A 19,075-nucleotide genomic window follows, 5' to 3' on the forward strand; every position below is an offset into this window, starting at 1 on the left:
AGGGATGCCCTGCAGCACACCGGTCAGGGAGGCAGGGATGCTCTACAGCACACTGGTCAGGCAGATAAGGATGATCTGCAGCGCACAAATCGGCCAGGTAGGGATGCTCTGCAGCGCACAGGTCAGGCAGGCAGGGATGCTCTGCAGGACACAGGTCGGGCAGGTAGGGGTGCTCTGCAGCGCACAGGTCGGGCAGGTAGGGATGCTCTGCAGCGCACAGGTCGGGCTGGTAGGGATGCTCTGCAGCGCACAGGTAGGGATGCTCTGCAGCACACAGGTCGGGCAGGTAGGGATGCTCTGCAGCACACAGGTCGGGCAGGTAGGGATGCTCTGCAGCACACAGGTCGGGCAGGTAGGGATGCTCTGCAGCACACAGGTCGGGCAGGTAGGGATGCTCTGCAGCACACAGGTCGGGCAGGTAGGGATGCTCTGCAGCGCACAGGTCGGGCAGGTAGGGATGCTCTGCAGCGCACAGGTCGGGCTGGTAGGGATGCTCTGCAGCGCACAGGTAGGGATGCTCTGCAGCACACAGGTCGGGCAGGTAGGGATGCTCTGCAGCACACAGGTCGGGCTGGTAGGGATGCTCTGCAGCGCACAGGTAGGGATGCTCTGCAGCACACAGGTCGGGCAGGTAGGGATGCTCTGCAGCACACAGGTCGGGCAGGTAGGGATGCTCTGCAGCACAGCGGTCAGGCAGGTAGGGATGCTCTGCAGCACACTGGTCAGACTGGTACAGATGCTCTGCAGCACACTGGTCAGGCTGATATGGAAGCTCTGCAATGCACAGGTCTGGCAGGTAGGGATGCCCTGCAGCACACCGGTCAGGGAGGCAGGGATGCTCTACAGCACACTGGTCAGGCAGATAAGGATGATCTGCAGCGCACAAATCGGCCAGGTAGGTATGCTCTGCAGCGCACAGGTCAGGCAGGCAGGGATGCTCTGCAGGACACAGGTCGGGCAGGGAAACTCTGCAGCACACTGGTCAGGCAGGCAGTGAAGCTCTTCAGCACACTGGTCAGGCAGGCAGTGATGCTCTGCAGCACACAGGTTGGGCAGGCAGTGATGCTCTGCAGCACACTGATCAGGCAGGTAGGGATATTCTGCAGCACACAGGTCAGGCAGGTAGGGATGCTCTGCAGCACACAGGTCGGGCAGGTAGGGATGCTCTGCAGCGCACAGGTCGGGCAGGTAGGGATGCTCTGCAGCGCACAGGTCGGGCTGGTAGGGATGCTCTGCAGCGCACAGGTAGGGATGCTCTGCAGCACACAGGTCGGGCAGGTAGGGATGCTCTGCAGCACACAGGTCGGGCAGGTAGGGATGCTCTGCAGCACACAGGTTGGGCAGGTAGGGATGCTCTGCAGCACACAGGTTGGGCAGGTAGGGATGCTCTGCAGCACACAGGTCGGGCAGGAAGGGATACTCTGCAGCACAGTGGTCGAGCAGGTAGGGATGCTCTGCAGCACACAGGTCGGGCAGGTAAGGATGCTCTGCAGCACACAGGTCGGGCAGGTAGGGATGCTATGCAGCACACAGGTCGGGTAGGTAGGGATACTCTGCAGCACAGTGGTCGGGCAGGTAGGGATGCTCTGCAGCACACAGGTCGGGCAGGTAAGGATGCTCTGCAGCACACGGGTCGGGCAGGTAGGGATGCTATGCAGCACACAGGTCGGGTAGGTAGGGATACTCTGCAGCACAGTGGTCGGGCAGGTAGGGATGCTCTGCAGCACACAGGTCGGGCTGGTAGGGATGCTCTGCAGTACACTGGTCAGGCAGGTAGGGAAACTGCCGCACACTGGTCAGGCAGGCAGGGATGCTCTGCAGCACACACGTCGGGCTGGTAGGGATACTCTGCAGCACAGTGGTCGGGCAGGTAAGGATGCTCTGCAGCACAGTGGTCGGGCAGGTAGGGATGCTCTGCAGCACAGTGGTCGGGCAGGTAGGGATACTCAGCAGCACACAGGTCGGGCTGGTAGGGATACTCTGCAGCACAGTGGTCGGGCAGGTAGGGATACTCAGCAGCACACAGGTCGGGCTGGTAGGGATACTCTGCAGCACAGTGGTTGGGCAGGCAGGGATGCTCTGCAACACAGGTCTGGCAGGCAGGGATGCTCTGCAGCACACAGGTCGCGCTGGTAGGGATGCTCTGCAGCACACAGGTCGGGCAGGTAGGGATGCTCTGCAGCACACGGGTCGGGCAGGCAGGGATGCTCTGCAGCACACGGGTCGGGCAGGTAGGGATGCTCTGCAGCACACGGGTCGGGCAGGTAGGGATGCTCTGCAGCACACGGGTCGGGCAGGTAGGGATGCTCTGCAGCACAGTGGTCGGGCAGGTAGGGATACTCAGCAGCACACAGGTCGGGCTGGTAGGGATACTCTGCAGCACAGTGGTCGGGCAGGTAGGGATACTCAGCAGCACACAGGTCGGGCTGGTAGGGATACTCTGCAGCACAGTGGTTGGGCAGGCAGGGATGCTCTGCAACACAGGTCTGGAAGGCAGGGATGCTCTGCAGCACACAGGTCGCGCTGGTAGGGATGCTCTGCAGCACACAGGTCGGGCAGGTAGGGATGCTCTGCAGCACACGGGTCGGGCAGGCAGGGATGCTCTGCAGCACACGGGTCGGGCAGGCAGGGATGCTCTGCAGCACACGGGTCGGGCAGGTAGGGATGCTCTGCAGCACACGGGTCGGGCAGGCAGGGATGCTCTGCAGCACACGGGTCGGGCAGGCAGGGATGCTCTGCAGCACACGGGTCGGGCAGGTAGGGATGCTCTGCAGCACACGGGTCGGGCAGGTAGGGATGCTCTGCAGCACACGGGTCGGGCAGGCAGGGATGCTCTGCAGCACACGGGTCGGGCAGGCAGGGATGCTCTGCAGCGCACAGGTCGGGCAGGCCAGTTCCGGCACGGATGCCCGGCAGGTGCAGTGAGCGCCGCCGCCTTCCTGCTCCCTCCTCCCGGCTCCTCCGCCCTCCCCTCTCCCCGCCCACCCGGTATAGATCGGGCAGCAGCACGCTCGCCTCCCGCCTCCCGCCGCCTGTGTCACCGGACGCACCGAGCGCCCCCGCCTGCTCTGTAGCATGAAGGGCTAATTACCAGGACGGGAGTCGAGGCCAGCACTGCGCGGGGTCGCCAGCCTGCAGCTATGTGCGCCATGCTGGATGCCCCCCAGAGGAGGCGGCTGCAGTAGGTAAGACCCGCGGTCCCCTTCACTCACCCTTCTCATCCCATGGCAGCGAGGTGCAGGGTGCGGCTCCCATCACACTGCCGCCATCCTCCCTCCCATGCAGGGTCCTGGAGCAGATGTGCCCCTGCCGGGTAACAGCTGGGATCTGCAGCGGTGATGCCACCAAGTGACTGGCACTGATTGCGGTACGGCGCTCTGCAGGGGCCACTACATCCAGTGTGGCTGTGATGCCAGTCTACAGCAGAGGCTGCAGCACAGGCTGCTGCTGGCTTACATAGGACTTGCAGTGTGCTGGGGCTGCATGGCTGGTGCTATATGACATGTACTGTGCCTTTAATAAGCTAGAATGCCCATCGCTGCTGCTGGGCACTGATGCATAGGACGGCAGCGTTGGCACGGTCCAGTGGGGGTGACAGATGTGGGTGCAGGTATATCCTGTGCTGGGTGTTCGGTGGAGGAGAGCCGGGAACAGACGATCCCTTATAGTAATTTCCATGTTATTTCTTGCCCTACGCCGGTGGGGCTACGGCACGTGTCGCCGTGAACGCTGCAGCCGACTGTCTCGGATGGGGCCAGAGTAGTGGTCATCATGTAGTCCTGTCTCATCAGGATCCTATAGAGTATGCTATGTGTGCCAGTATGGGCCCCAATGCAAGATCTCCAACAAGGCCCCCAACTTAGCTCAGCTCTTTAAAATAATGTTTTTACATGGACCCCCTATTTTCCATGGCGCCAGTGCAACTGCAGCCCCCCGCATGTATTATATAGGTATGTCACAAAAGCTGTTGTCGGCCCTGCGGGAGGGGCGCTTAGAGAGGACGATCTGCTCTGTAGATATATGGACAATTCCATTCTTCAGAAAGCTTCACTTCAGGAGTAAGGCAGATTGCGTAGAGGCGCACTCATTGGACAAAGAGAATAGTAACGCCCAGTTGTCAAAGTATTCATACATTTCTTGGAGGAATTATAGAGGAATGGCACAATGCAGAGAATGGGTACATAAAGGGGGTCTCCACTACAACCCCTTCTCATTCCTTAGGTTTGGCTCCGTTAAAATAAAACCACCTATACTCACCCGGGGTTTGGTGCCGTTCCCGGTCTGAGATCGGACCGTGATACACAGACTGGCCCAGCGGCCTTCCTGACCCAAGCGTGACGGCTTCATATGTTTCTGGGTTGGGAGAGCTGCGGTCTGATTTATCCGGTCGTCTGCATCCTGACGGTGCCCATAGCCTGGACCACATAGAATTCTGCGTTGTTACACACTGGCGTTTGATAACAGTGCTGTATTAAGGACAGACAGTAGGCGGACATCCCCTGTGGACGCTGTGATACCAATCCTCAGTGGTTGTCACATATGACCGCCGCCATCAGCAGACTAGACTATAACACCATATAGTATTCGATTAATATAGTTTTCACCTGACCTGATGTAATCCACCCACAAACCCCATCTTATCGTTTGCAGCTATGCTGTAGGTTACGTGTCCATATATACAAATCATCCTTCATCTTTTCCAAAATCACTTTATATTAGATGCAGTATTCTACTCCATGACCGGTCCGATCCAGTAGCGATCTGCGTAAGAGTGCACCGGTCAGGGGAGACCAGCGCATGCGCAAAGTGCACCGGTCAGGGATGACCAGCGCATGCGCAAAGTGCACGGGTCAGGGGAGACCAGCGCAGGCGCAACTCCATGCTCAGTGTTATACAATGGTAAACGGATGGGTCCGGTACTAAAAAAGAGGCGGCAGATATATACGTCAGGGCGGAGCGGCTGATAGCACCATATGCCATTTCCAATGATACTGCTATCTACAGTGAAGGTAGCAAGAAAGTGATCCTCCTCTTTAAGCTTTAAAAGTCCAATTCATATTTAATTGAATCTACTGTTTTCTAATGAATATTACATCATGTTGCTGCTCTCCGTGTTATTCTCATGTCACAAAGTGATGACATCACTGGAATAAGTCATCCGCTTATGATCGGTGATGTCTAACTTCTGGGACCCCTACTGATTCTGCAAATGAGGGGCCACAGTTCTTCTCTGCACAACCAGGGTCTTATAGACTGGACTACTAAGAATCAAAAAGTAATATTCCATAATGTTGCCAGTAGGGAATACCCTTATATGTTCTAACCGTTTAAAGAGAATCTGTCAGCAGCATGGGGGTAAGGGTTAAAACGCTGAATTCAGCGACATGTTACTTACCAGTAGAGATAAGTGAATAAGTTCGGAAAAGGACTGCCGAATCCGAATGTGCCATATTTGTAACATTTTAATGTTTGATCGTTTCCGAAGATATTCGCTCATCTGTACTCCAATGGCGTTCGGGAAATATTGCAAATACGGCGATCGTAATCCAAACTGAATAATGAAATATTTGCTCATCTCTACTTATCAGGCTGTGTGCTGTAGTTTACTTATAACGAAAGTTTTATCACTAGGACATTCTCATTGCTGTGACTAGCTGGCTTGTGAGCAATGGTCCAACTCCGCCCCCTTCTTTGATAGGCAGCTCACTATCAATAGACAATGTACATAGAGAGGCTGGTGTAGACGAGGGCCGCTTTCTCAGCTTTTCTTCATGTTATGTCTAAACACTCTGATTTTGTGGTGAGAATGGCTGCACCCAGTAAACTGAGACATCATTGGATTCAGCTTCTCTTTGCCTACATCAGGCTGTTCTCAGATGAGGTAGTAAAAACCTAATTACCGATTTCCTTTGAAGGTGTTGTATGATAAATACTGGCGACTTGGATTCTATGACAATGACATGCTTTCCCATTGTCAACGATGTTAACCCCTTTTGAACTGCGCATCGTCAGAGAAACGTCCAGTGGTGGGCGGTTCATGACTTCTGATCGCTGCAGCTTCTCATGGGGGGCAGCCTTTCTGTGACAGGTGAATGATGACATTATCACTTCCAGTGCCAGCACAGAACACAAAACGGCCTGTGTTGGGTCCACAGGGAGGAGTCTAGGCAAGTTTGACACTTTCAGAGAATCTAAACCCCAGACATTTATGGATTTATCCTAGACAAGCCCTTGTGTGTTCAGTTACATTAGCAGTTTCCACTCTGTCCTAGTTCTCATTCACTAGCAAGGAAGACGAGAGAGGTTTTGAAAATATTGGACTTTCTGAAAATACAGAAATATTAATTTAATTGCCTCTACGAATCTCTGCCATGTCAATGGTATGACTCAGGTCTGGAAGTAATGATGTCCCATGACCTCTGAGGCCACAAGGTCATATTACTGATGGATGGTAGGTCATCATGGTGGTATTAGGTCCTCTCATCAGTCACCTGACCTTGCAGCCTTTGAGTGATGTGGCTTCGGTGGTTAGGTGACTATGCATGGGACTTCATGACTTCTGGAAACTGCACAGACCACCGAAGATGTAAGTAAAGTTGTAAATAAGGAAAATATTACAGACTGAAAGAGCCAAGCAGGCTCCTCCATTCAGCTGTATGTTATTGACGTCTATCGGGAGATTGGCCGACCCGAATCGGTGAATGGGAGATGTAGAACTCCCATTTTCCAGATAGTTGGGGGACGCAGGTGGGACCCGCATCTTTTAAACATTTGTCATAACTTGTGCTCAGAATGTTCCTCTTTGTGGCATTTTTCTCTATAACATGCCCTGTTCATCTGACATATGACTCATGATCAATATGCCAGCTTCTCCAGAATACCAAAGGAAGGGCTCCAGATGGTTTCCTGCTCAAGTCCAGGAGATGTCTGTCACTTTTAATAAGCCTGTATACAAGCACAGCTGATCCATTCTGTTGCTCGGATCTGTAGTGTTAGCTGAGATGAGGGCCTTGAAGGATCATTGGGGTGCATTATGTGACTCAGAGGACCAGACAGGAGTAGTACAGCATCATTAAAGGTCCTGTAGTTTTCATTAACATCTGCTCACTACCTAATATGTGTAAGTGCTGGCAGACCTCACTGGACACCCTCGGAAGGCATCTTGGTCCATTACGCTATAGATAATCTTAAAGTTCTTTTAATCATTTACTTTATAGATGATCGCACTTTGTGCACACTTTCTTCTTTTTGTTAGCTTCTTAACAGGAAAGTTTGAAATGAATGGCACACCGAATAAAATTAATTATGGTATATACTATATTCAGCCAAACCTCACTGGGACCATATACTGTATAACCAGCTACCTGATTTTTAGCTTAAAGCACCAGAATCCACAATAGTAACTGCACCATTTACTTAGAAAATCTGTATCAGAGTGGCCATAAAATCCATGATGAAAGTTTAACTCAGTCTCTGCCCACCTTGCCTGATTGACGGCTCTCCAGTGTTCCTCCTTCTGCTGAGATCTCTCACTGCTCAGTAGAAGCAGCAGCTGTCACTCAGTCTGAGACTGAATACACTGGCCCTCATGAGCAGGGATGAGCGGACCTGTGGAAGTACTGGTTCTGGTACCCGATCCAAACTTTATGCCAAAGTTTGGTACAAGTACCAGAACTGTACCCGAACTTGCATCAGAACCCGAACCTCATTGGAAACAAATGTGGACCCGAACTATTGAGCTGGAAAGTTCTCTCTCTCTCTGCAACGAACTTCTCCCGGAACTCCGAACTTGTCAACGGACTTCTGGGAGAAGTCCATGTTCGGTGTTCATTTTCAATTTAGGAATATTAATCCATTCTTCCATGGAGTTTCAAAGTAGATACACCAACCTCATCAGTTCTAAGAAATCAGTTTAACATTTTATGCAGTTTGTATTGTGAAATTTTGACACATTCACTTAGGCTACTTTCACACATCAGGTTTTTGGCGTCAGGCGCGATCCGGCGTCGTGCCGGAACGCCGGATCCGGCAAATGTTTTGTAAAACCTGATGTGCCGGATCCGTTTTTCTGCCGGATCCGTCTTGTTCTTGACAGAAAAAACCGGATCCGACTCATCCGGTTCATCCGTTTTTCTATCCGTTTTTCGACGGATTACGCCGGATCCGGTTTTTAAAATTGACCCTTGTGGCCTTCCGAACGGGATTGGCTACTGGAAAACTATATATAGCGTGTTCCTACAGCCCTTCTTTGACAGGTTGGAGAGGAGAAAGTGCAGGTTGGAGAGAAGAGCAAGTTACTGGCGAAGATGGATGTTGTCATTGGAAATATTTTGAAGAATTTGGCGGATTTTACAGCGGAGGCGAATCGTTTGAGGGTGATTGTTCTGGAGAAGGAGAGAGCGAGACAGCAGCGCATCATGCATCGTAGACGACGTTTGTGGATCCACCCCATCACAGCCAAGAGAATGACGCGTGGGGTCTATTCTACACTGTGCATGGACCTTCGACGAAACCCGGATACATTTTTTGGATATGTTCGGATAAAAAATGGAGAATTTTGATTACTTGGTGGAGCGCATTGCACACCTCATAAGAAAAGCGGACACCTATTGCCGCTTCTCTGTTTCACCCGCAGAGCGTCTGATGGTGACTTTAAGGTAAGCCACATTTATTGGATATGCTCGCATCAGAGCACACTTTCACTGCAATCTTGTTGGTGGTAGTTTGTATCTCCAAGTGTTATAGCTGAGTTTTGGTATGTAATGCTGTGATTTAAAACTAATTTATTGTTTTTTAATTCCCCACAGATTTCTTGCAACTGGAGAATCCCTTTCGTCACTGCATTTCCAGTACAGACTCGGGATTTCCACCATATCTGGAATAGTGAAGTACACATGCCGTGCACTGTGGGACTCCTTAGCTGAAGAGTTTTTACCAGAGCCCACAACAGAGAGGTGGATTGAAATTGCTGACAAGTTTCAACAGATATGTCAGTTTCCCAACTGCTTGGGCGCTGTGGACGGGAAACATATCCGCATTGTAAAGCCAGCCGGATCGGGATCGGAATATTTCAATTACAAGAAATATTTTTCAATTGTCCTCATGGCCATCGCTGACGCGGAATACAAATTTATTGCTGTTGATATTGGGGTCTATGGCCGCTCCAATGACTCTCAAGTTTTCAAACTGTCTGCCATGGGGCGTAAACTGTATGGAAACACCTTCCAGTTCCCACCACCTAGACCGCTGCCGCAAACATCTGGTCCACCTATGCCATTTGTCTGTGTAGGGGATGAAGCCTTCCAGCTGTCAGAACACCTTTTGAAACCGTACTCTAGCAGAGGATTGACAAGACCAAAACGCATTTTTAATTACCGCCTCACAAGAGCAAGAAGAATGGTTGAATGTACCTTTGGTATTCTGACAGCCAAATGGCGGGTCCTATTGACTGCGATCAACCTCAAGACAGAAACTGTTGACGAGGTGATCAAAGCTTGCGTGGTACTCCACAATTTTGTTATCTGCAAGGAACCCATTTCCATTGAGGACACCTCTGAAGAAACCACCTTGCAAGATTACCATGACATTACCACTAGAAGTTCTGTGTCGGTTTCAGTAATGAGGGACAATTTTGCACTATACTTTGTCACCTCAAGGCAGAGTACACTGGCAGGATGAGAGTGTGAAAGATTTGTGCCCAACCAAACTTGTGTACCTTCTGTACCAACAGTATATACCTTTGCCAACCAAAGTTGGCTATCTTGTCATGGTCTCTATTTTTAGCTTTAGGCCACAGGTGTGTACCTGGTTGTGTTTTATGCAAAGTATTTCACCTTTTAACAAAAGTTGTGTACATTGTTATGAAATCACCAACAATAAACACAACTTTTTAGGTGAAATACTTTGCTTCAAACACAACCAGGAACACAACTGTGGCAAAAAGCTAAAATTTACCCACAGTTATATACCTGGTTTTGAATACCTTTTTACCTTTTAAATACCCTGTATTTAACCTTTTTTTTAAACAATATTTCGCCGCAGAAAGAAATGACAGACAACCAGTGTAAACAATAATTTAACTTTTATTTAAAATATTTTTTTTTTGTAAACTGTTTTTAAAGTTAAAAAAACTTTTTTAATAAAGGTTTGAAAAAAAACTGGGCATTTTTATTACAAAACACACATTACAAATCTGTGTAGTGTGGGGTGGAAATACTGCTGGAGGGGCTGCGGGACACTTCGACACTGAGTGTGTGGAGAGAGGACTGGGATCGTGGTGGGGAAGGAACAGTTAGAGGTGATGGTGTGGAAAAAGCTACAGAATGGGTGGACATGTGGGAGGCAGAAGAAGTGGTGGGCGGTGGAGTTGAGGGTTGGGCAGGGACTGTAGGAGCAGATGATGTTGATGGAAAGTGGTACGGGGAAGGAGTTTGGTACGGGGAAGGAGTTTGGTACGGGGCAGGTTGCTGGAAGTGGGGAGGTTGCTGGTACTGGGAAGGTTGCTGGTATGTAATAGGAGGGGGAGGATGGAAAGTGGCTGGAGGGGGTGCAGATGTAATAGGAGGGGGAGGATGGAAAGTGGCTGGAGGGGGTGCAGATGTAATAGGAGGGGGAGGATGGAAAGTGGCTGGAGGGGGTGCAGGTGGAGGAACTACAGTGGTGGGAGGTGGAGGTTGGGAGGTAACCTGCTGTAGAGCACCGTGGCACGAATGCATTACATGCATCTGCTGGGTAGGAGATAGTGTTGCCATGCGCTCCACAACAGACCTGAAAAAGGTGTGGTTTGGCGAAGATCTTGCTTCTGAATGCATGGTTTGCAGAAGTGTCTTCACCTCCAGAATGCTGGAGTTGATCTGCTGAAAGCCTGCGGAGATTTGCTCTGACAAGACTTTTAGACAGTTCTGGAAAGATGCATTCAGATGCAAGAACTCTGGCGCATAACTCTTTTCCTGACCCCTCTGCCGCCCAGTACCCGCAGGTGTACTAGAGGTGGCAGGGGCAGAAGGGTGGGGTAAAGGGAAAGCGATCTCCTCACCAGCAGCTTCATGTAATGTAGGCGGCCACGATGCTTCTGTGCTGGTGGATGGGACAGATGGGTCGAATGTGTGGGAAGGCTGGGAAGGTGCAGATGTACCGGGGCGGTCGAAGTGTCCCTCGGTGACGGTCTCCTCAGGGATCGCCTCAGAAGGGTCCAATCGTGCAGGCTCCGAGTGCTGCTCACCGTGCTGTGGAATAAAGAGAAAAAAAAACAATTAAAAGAGTGACATGGTATGGCCCTGGCTGAAAAAAAAAAAAGTTACATCTAAACATTTTTTTGTCACATGTGGTGTGTAATATTTACCTTCTGGTGAGCATTGTCTCCCGGAGGAACGACAGGGCTCGTGCGTACTTGTACTTGCTCCTGTGTCCTCCAGATCCACTCGGGGCCCGCATCTCTTTATTGAACTTCTTGAAACGATCCCTCACAGACCGCCACCGCTTCACAATTCTCTCCCCTGAAACGAGAAAGGACAAAGTGGTTAGTATACAACATCAGTGTTTCCCAAACTCCAGTCCTCATGGTCCCCAGGGGTCATGTTTTCAGGATTTCCAAAGTAAATAGAAATCCTGAACACATGATCCGTGGGGACCACGAGGACTGGAGTTCGGGAAACACTGGTTTAAATCAAGCAACCGGTACTGTATATGCTTACGCTCTTTAATCTGGGCCCGAGCTTCGAGGTCCTCCAGCGGTCCACAAGGAGCGAACAGATTTCCTCCCAGAGTCGTCGGGTAACGATAAGGTCAGCGTGGCGGCAGTCAGCCATATTCCAGAGCGGCTCCCTTTCTCTGACGAGATCGATGAGGCGGTCCACATCAATCCCTCTATCCTCACCGTCAGTCGGGAGCACGCTGTGAAGGCTGTTAAAGAAAAAGACAAAAATAACATAATTAGCCTCCACAAAAGAAATGAAATAAAAAGTGCAAAAAAAACAAAGCAAAAATATTTATACTTACACGCTGGTGACCGCCGCGTTGCTGTCGCCGACGACCCTGGGAGGCACTGCGAGGACCTCTTGGCCGAGCACCAGATTGGGAAGACTAGAGAAGAAAACAAAAAATGTTATGTCTTTGGATGTAGGCATTTGTTTGCTGTGTGTGGTCTGCAGAACATTGTTTTCTATGTGTAGTGTGATGTTGTGTTTCTGCGTTTGATGCAAAAAACTTACCAATTGTGAGCCCACTCCAAGTGTCTGTCCACCCCTTCCTTCTTCTTCTGGGAGCTCCTCTTCATCTTGTGATTCCTGTTTTGAAATAAAAGGCAATGAATAGACATATATTCCAGAGATGATGGATTTTGGATATAAAAACTTACCGTCAAACGCTGACGATGCGAGGGAGGGCTCACAGAAGAAGATGTGCTGTCTTCCTCATGGCCAGACTCCATGGCTGTGGGTGTTGTTCCTGCTGCTGCCATTGCTGCTGCTGCTGCATCTATTGGGTGGCTGTTGAATAAAGAGAAACAAAGGGCCAATGAATATCTTGATATTCCATAGCCCTAGTTTGGAGGAATGGGGGATTTGATAATTACCGTCTCTCATCTGCTGCTGGACTCCCCTCCCGTTGTTCAGCATGCTGCTCCATTTGGGGTGGTGCTGATGGTGCTGCTGCTGCAGATGTCTGCTGCCTTCTCCTGCTCCTGGTTCTTGGCTTGGGTGGCATGTTGGGTGTGGCTGAGGGTCACACTGTCTTGCTTTTATATATGTCTTGTGGGCAGAGCTACTGAGCATGCTCAGACCAAAAAAAACGGATCCGGCCACCGGATCCGGCTGTCGCCGGATCAGGCGCATTGCGGCGCTCATAGGCTTTCATTGTATGAAAAAGCCGGACACGCCGGATCTGGCGTGTCCGGCTTTTTCGCCGGAGACAAAAAACGTTACAGTAGCCGTTTTTTCCAGATGCCGGATCGCGTCACATTGCCGGATCCGGCGAAAATCGGATGAAACGCATGGCCATCCGGCTCGATCCGGCTCTAATGCAAGTCAATGGGGGGGAAACCGGATCCGGCATTGCATTTCGCCGGATCCGGTTTTTGTCAAAAGCGCCGGATCGTGCCTGACGGCGAAAACCTGATGTGTGAAAGAGGCCTAAAAAGTAGTATCCAACAACTCTGCAGACCTAAAATATATGAATAGTATAACAGGAGTAGAACTGAACAACACCGATGTAACAGTATCAGTATATTGCACTATAACTGTGAAATTCACACCCTAGCTATGAGAACAACGCCAACCACAGGTCATCCATAACAATAGGAGCCACAATTCCCTCAAAACGGTGAATCTGACTGTACTTTGTAAGGGTAGGTTCGTACTTGTACGCCTGCAGACATGTATGTCAAAAACTGCAATGCATCGATCTGTGACTGACTGATTACGACATAAAAGTCACCAACGTCCTTTAAAAAACATACACACAAAAAAAAAGGGGGTAAAAGCTGTTAATGTTACCGACTGGAAAACATATATCCGCTTTAGGCCTCATTCGCACAACTGTGTTTAAACATGTACGTGAAAAAAATGGTACTGGTGTCATGAGTGTTTTGCATTAGTGTTCATCAGTGTTTGATCCGTTTTTACCATCAGTGTTTTTCACGGATGAATAAACAAATGACACCGCTCCTATATGTTAGACACGTACAGTACACGCACTGACGCCACCCGCGTGCTGTGCCGGCGCGCACTGACGCCACCCGCGTGCTGTGCCGGCACGCACTGACGCCACCCGCGTGCTGTGCCGGCACGCACTGACGCCATCCGTGTGCTTTACGTGTTTTTCACGGACCATAGACTTGTGTTGCTACTTTTTATCTGCGTTACCGGAGAAAGCGCAAACCTGTCTACACGCGTTTTGCACAGACATGCATGTTCCTTGTAAAAACATGACCATGTGAATAGCGCCATATACTATAATAGGTTTGTCTTCTGTCCTTGAGAAAAACGCATAGAACATGCAACACGGACGTCTGAATAAGGCCCTAGAAATACTGAAAAGTACTTCTATACGTTTGACTACATCCCTGAGAATAGTGAAGGGAAAAAAAGGTACGGTATATTCAGGTGGGGTTTATGGGTTTTTTTTTTTTTTGCTTGGGACCCCCCCAAAAAAGTGATTATTTTTTTATTTATTTATTTTTTTTTTATTTTAACCCCTTCATGACCCAGCCTATTTTGACCTTAATGACCTGGCCATTTTTTGCAATTCTGACCAGTGTCCCTTTATGAGGTAATAACTCAGGAACGCTTCAAAGTATCCTAGCGATTCCGTGACTGTTTTTTCGTGACATATTGGGCTTCATGATAGTGGTAAATTTAGGTTGATAATTTTTGCGTTTATTTGTGAAAAAAATGGAAATTTGGCAAAAATTTTAAAAATTTTGCAATTTTCAAATTTTGAATTTTTATTCTGTTATACCAGAGAGTTATGTGACACAAAATAGTTAATAAATAACATTTCCCACATGTCTACTTTACATCAGCACAATTTTGGAAACAACATTTTTTTTCGTTAGGAAGTTATAAGGGTTAAAAGTTGACCAGCAATTTCTCATTTTTACAACAAAATTTACAAAACCATTTTTTTTAGGGACCACCTCACATTTGAAGTCACTTTGAGGGGTCTAAATGGCAGAAAATACCCAAAAGTGTCACCATTCTAAAAACTGCACCCCTCAAGCTACTCAAAACTACATTCAAGAAGATTATTAACCCTTCAGGTGCTTCACAGGAACTAAAGCAACATGGAATGAAAAAATGGACATTTTAATTTTTCCAACCAAAATTTTATTTTAGCATCAGTTTTTTCATTTTCACATGGGTAACAGGATAAAATGTATCCTAAAATTTGTTGGGCAATTTCTCCTGAGTACACTGATACCTCATATGTGGTCATAAACCACTGTTTGGGCGCACGGCAGGGCTCAGAAGGGAAGGAGCGCCATTTTACTTTTTGAATGTAAAATATGCTTGAATGTTTAGCGGTTGCCATGTCTTGTTTTAAGAGTACCTGTGTGCCTAAACATTGGAGCTCCCCCACAAGTGAGCCCATTTTGGAAACTAGACCCTCCAAGGAACTTATCTAGATGCATAGTATGCACTTTGAACCCCCAGGTGCTTCACAAATTGATCTGTAAAAAACAAAAATTTTATTTGGCCTCAGTTTTTTCATTTTCACATGGGCAACAGGATAAAATGGATCCTAAAATTTGTTGGGCAATTTCTCCTGAGTACATCAATATCTCATATGTGGTCATAAACCACTGTTTGGGCGCACCGCAAGGCCCGGAAGGGAAGGAGCGCCTTGTGACTTTTTGATTGGAAAATTAGCTCCAATCGTTAGCGGACACCATGTCGCATTTGGAGAGCCCCTGTGTGCCTAAACATTGGAGCTCCCCCACAAGTGACCCCATTTTGGAAACTAGACCCCCCGAAGGAACTTATCTAGATGTGTGGTGAGCACTTTGAACCCCCAAGTGCTTCACAGAAGTTTATAACGCAGAGCAGTGAAAATAAAAAAAAAATTTTTTTTCCTCAAAAATGATTTTTTAGCCTGCTATTTTTTATTTTCCCAAGGGTAACAGGATAAATTGGACCCCAAAAGTTGTTGTCCAGTTTGTCCTGAGTACACTGGTACCCCATATGTGGGGGAAAACCACTGATTGAGCGCACGGCATGGCTCAGAAGGGAAGGAGCGTCATTTGACTTTTTGAATGGAAAATTAGCTCCAATCGTTAGCGGACACCATGTTGTGTTTGCAGAGCCCCTGTGTGCGTAAACTTTGGAGCTCCCCCACAAATGACCCCATTTTGGAAACTAGACCCCCTAAGGAACTTATCTAGATGCATAGTGAGCACTTTGAACCCCCAGGTGCTACGCAGAAGTTTATAACGCAGAGCCGTTAAAATAAAAATATTTTTTTCCCTCAAAAAAAAATTTTTTTAGCCTGCTAGTTTTTATTTTCACAAAGGTAACAGGATAAATTGGACCCCAAAAGTTGTTGTCCAGCTTGTCCTGAGTACGCTGGTACCACATATGTGGGGGGGACCACTGTTTGGGCACACGTTGGGGCTCAGAAGGGAAGTAGTGACGTTTTGAAATGCCGACTTGATGGAATGGTCTGTGGGCGTCATTTATGTTTGCAGAGCCCCTGATGTACCTAAACAGTGGAAACCCCCCACAAATGACCCCATTTTGGAAACTAGATCACCCAAGAAACTAATATAGATGTGTGGTGAGCACTTTGAACCCCCAAGTGCTTCACAGAAGTTTATAACGCAGAGCCGTGAAAATAAAAAATATTTTTTTTTCCTCAAAAAATTATTTTTAGTCCACTATTTTTTATTTTCACAAGGGTAACAGGATAAATTGGACCCCAAAAGTTGTTGTCCAGTGTGTCCTGAGTACGCTGGTACCCCATAAGTGGGGGGGACCACTGTTTGGGCACACGTTGGGGCTCGGAAGGGAAGTAGTGACGCTTTGAAATGAAGACTTGATGGAATGGTCTGTGGGCGTCATGCTACATTTGCAGAGCCCCTGATGTACCTAAACAGTGGAAACCCCCCACAAGTGACCCCATTTTGGAAACTATATCACCTAAGGAACTAATCTAGATGTGAGGTCAGCACTTTGAACCCCCAAGTGCTTCACAGAAGTTTATAACGCAGAGCTGTGAAAATAAAAAAATATTTTTTTTTCCTCAAAAAGTGATTTTTAGGCCACTATTTTTTATTTTCACAAGGGTAACAGGATAAATTGGACCCCAAAAGTTGTTGTCCAGTTTGTCCTGAGTACGTTGGTACCCCATATATGGGGGGGGACCACTGTTTGGGCACACGTTGGGGCTCGGAAGGGAAGTAGTGACGCTTTGAAATGCCGACTTGATGGAATGGTCTGTGGGCGTCATGTTACGTTTGCAGAGCCCCTGATGTACCTAAACAGTGGAAACCCCCCACAAGTGACCCCATTTTGGAAACTAGACCCCCCAAGGAACTTATCTAGATGTGTGGTGAGCACGTTGAACCCCCAAGTGCTTCACAGAAGTTTATAACGCAGAGCTGTGAAAATAAAAAATCTTTTTTTTCCACAAAAATAATTATTTTAGCCCCCATTTTTTTATTTTCCCAAGGGTAACAGGAGAAATTAGACCCCCAAAGTTGTTGTGCAATTTTTCCTGAGTACCCTGATACCCCATAAGTGGGGGTACACCACTGTTTGGGCACACGTCGGGGCTCGAAATGGAGGGAGCACCGTTTGACTTTTTGAACGCAAAATTCGCTGGAATAAATGGTGGCTCCATGTCGCATTTGGAGAGCCCCTGATGTGCCTAAACAGTGGAAACCCCTCAATTCTATCTCCAACCCTAACCCCAACACACCCCTAACCCTAATCATAACCCTAACCACAACCCTAATCCCAACACACCCCTAACGAAATCCCAACTCTAACCCTAACCACAAGACTAACCGTAATCCCAGCCCTAAGTTCAACCCTAGCCCTAAGTTCAACCCTAGCCCTAAGTTCAACCCTAGCCCTAAGTTCAACCCTAGCCCTAAGTTCAACCCTAGCCCTAAGTTCAACCCTAGCCCTAAGTTCAACCCTAGCCCTAAGTTCAACCCTAGCCCTAAGTTCAACCCTAGCCCTAAGTTCAACCCTAGCCCTAAGTTCAACCCTAGCCCTGGACCTAACCCTAATGGAAAAAAAAAATATATATATTTTATTATTTGTCCCTACCTATGGGGGTGATAAGGGGGGCGGTGATTTACTTTTTATTTATTTTGATCACTATGAAAGTTTATCATAGTGATCAAAATAAATGAATGAATCTGCAGCATTGCAGATTCGATTCGGCGCACTGCGCATGCGCCCGCCATCTTGCAAGATGGCGGCGCCCATGACGCTGGACGGCAGGACACCGGGACGGATAGCGGGAGGTCGGAGGCACAAAGGAGGGTGAGAGTGGGTGATCGGAGGGGCGATCGGAGGGCTGGGGGGGCGGAGGGAAGGCGGAGGGGCAGATCATGACGGCGGCTGCCGATCGGTGCCGTCAGACGGTGGCGGCAGCCGATCGGTGCCGTCAGTCGGTGTGGGGGGGGTCGGGTCTCGGTGTCCAGCCATGTCCGATGCTATTTCAGCATCGGCCATGGCTGGATTGTAATATTTCACCAATTTTCATTGGTGAAATATTACAATCGCTCTGATTGGCAGTTTCACTTTTAACAGCCAATCAGAGCGATCGTAGGCACGTGGGGGCTAAGCCACACCCCCAGGTGTTAACTCTGAAGGGTCCTTTGTGTGCAGGTCGGGTGACCTTTCAGTGACCCCGGTCACCCGACCCGCAGGGGGGCTATTTATAGCATGACGCCTACGTAGGCGTCATAGGTCGTTTGGGCACTGCTTTTCATGACGCCTACGTAGGCGTCATGGGTCGTGAAGGGGTTAATAGGTTCCCCCCAAAAAAGCCACAAAAGGACAAGCCTGACAAAACACAAAGTTAAAAGAACATTTTTTTTAATCTAAGGATATGCTGTCATTTATTATTCAATAGAGTTTTACAATTTTGGCAAACAGTCGTAGGGACACCAAACGGTAACATAGTGCACAACGCTGCACGCCTTTAAAGGGGTTTTCACACGAACAAAAGTTAAACACATCCAATTGTGGAACTTATTATTTCAAGATCTGTTGATGAAAATGAACTTTTGTTTGTGGGAAACCTTCTTTTACTGTTTCAATATCAGAGTTACTTTTTATCTGTATCAAATGGCCAAAACCTAGCTAGTGCAGTGCTTGAGTACAGAGCTGCCCCTCATGAAGCGCGTGGCTCCTGCACCCTCCCATGTGGGCGGCCGGACACAGAAACAAGCTTGTGATAAATTTCATCTTCTGGGGTAAAAGTGTGAAGTGTCACCCAGATCATTTACCCACTGATCCTGGGACAGCCTGGTGTATACTTCTATATCCTGAACGCTGCTCTGCAATGTTCCTTTACGCTCGGCTCCCTAGGTAAATAACCCATTGCAAACATGGCATGTTTTGAG

General features: G+C 48.6%; 2 protein-coding genes across 3 annotated transcripts in view; one reads left to right on the top strand and one right to left on the bottom strand.

The window, feature by feature from the left end:
* Window positions 1-19,075, bottom strand: part of RSPH14 (radial spoke head 14 homolog) — a 301,306-nt gene that overhangs the window by 57,060 nt on the left and 225,171 nt on the right. The window lies entirely within an intron of this gene.
* Window positions 2,920-19,075, top strand: part of GNAZ (G protein subunit alpha z) — a 191,455-nt gene continuing 175,299 nt past the window's right edge. For both annotated transcript variants that reach the window (XM_073582820.1, XM_073582819.1), the window contains exon 1: window positions 2,920-3,185. The gene's annotated coding sequence lies outside the window, so the exon portion shown is untranslated. The remainder of the gene's footprint in view (window positions 3,186-19,075) is intronic.

The sequence above is a fragment of the Dendrobates tinctorius genome, unplaced genomic scaffold (genome assembly GCF_039654945.1).
Source record: "Dendrobates tinctorius isolate UK_male_01 unplaced genomic scaffold, ASM3965494v1 ptg000073l, whole genome shotgun sequence".
In the NCBI taxonomy this organism is placed as follows: domain Eukaryota; kingdom Metazoa; phylum Chordata; class Amphibia; order Anura; family Dendrobatidae; genus Dendrobates; species Dendrobates tinctorius.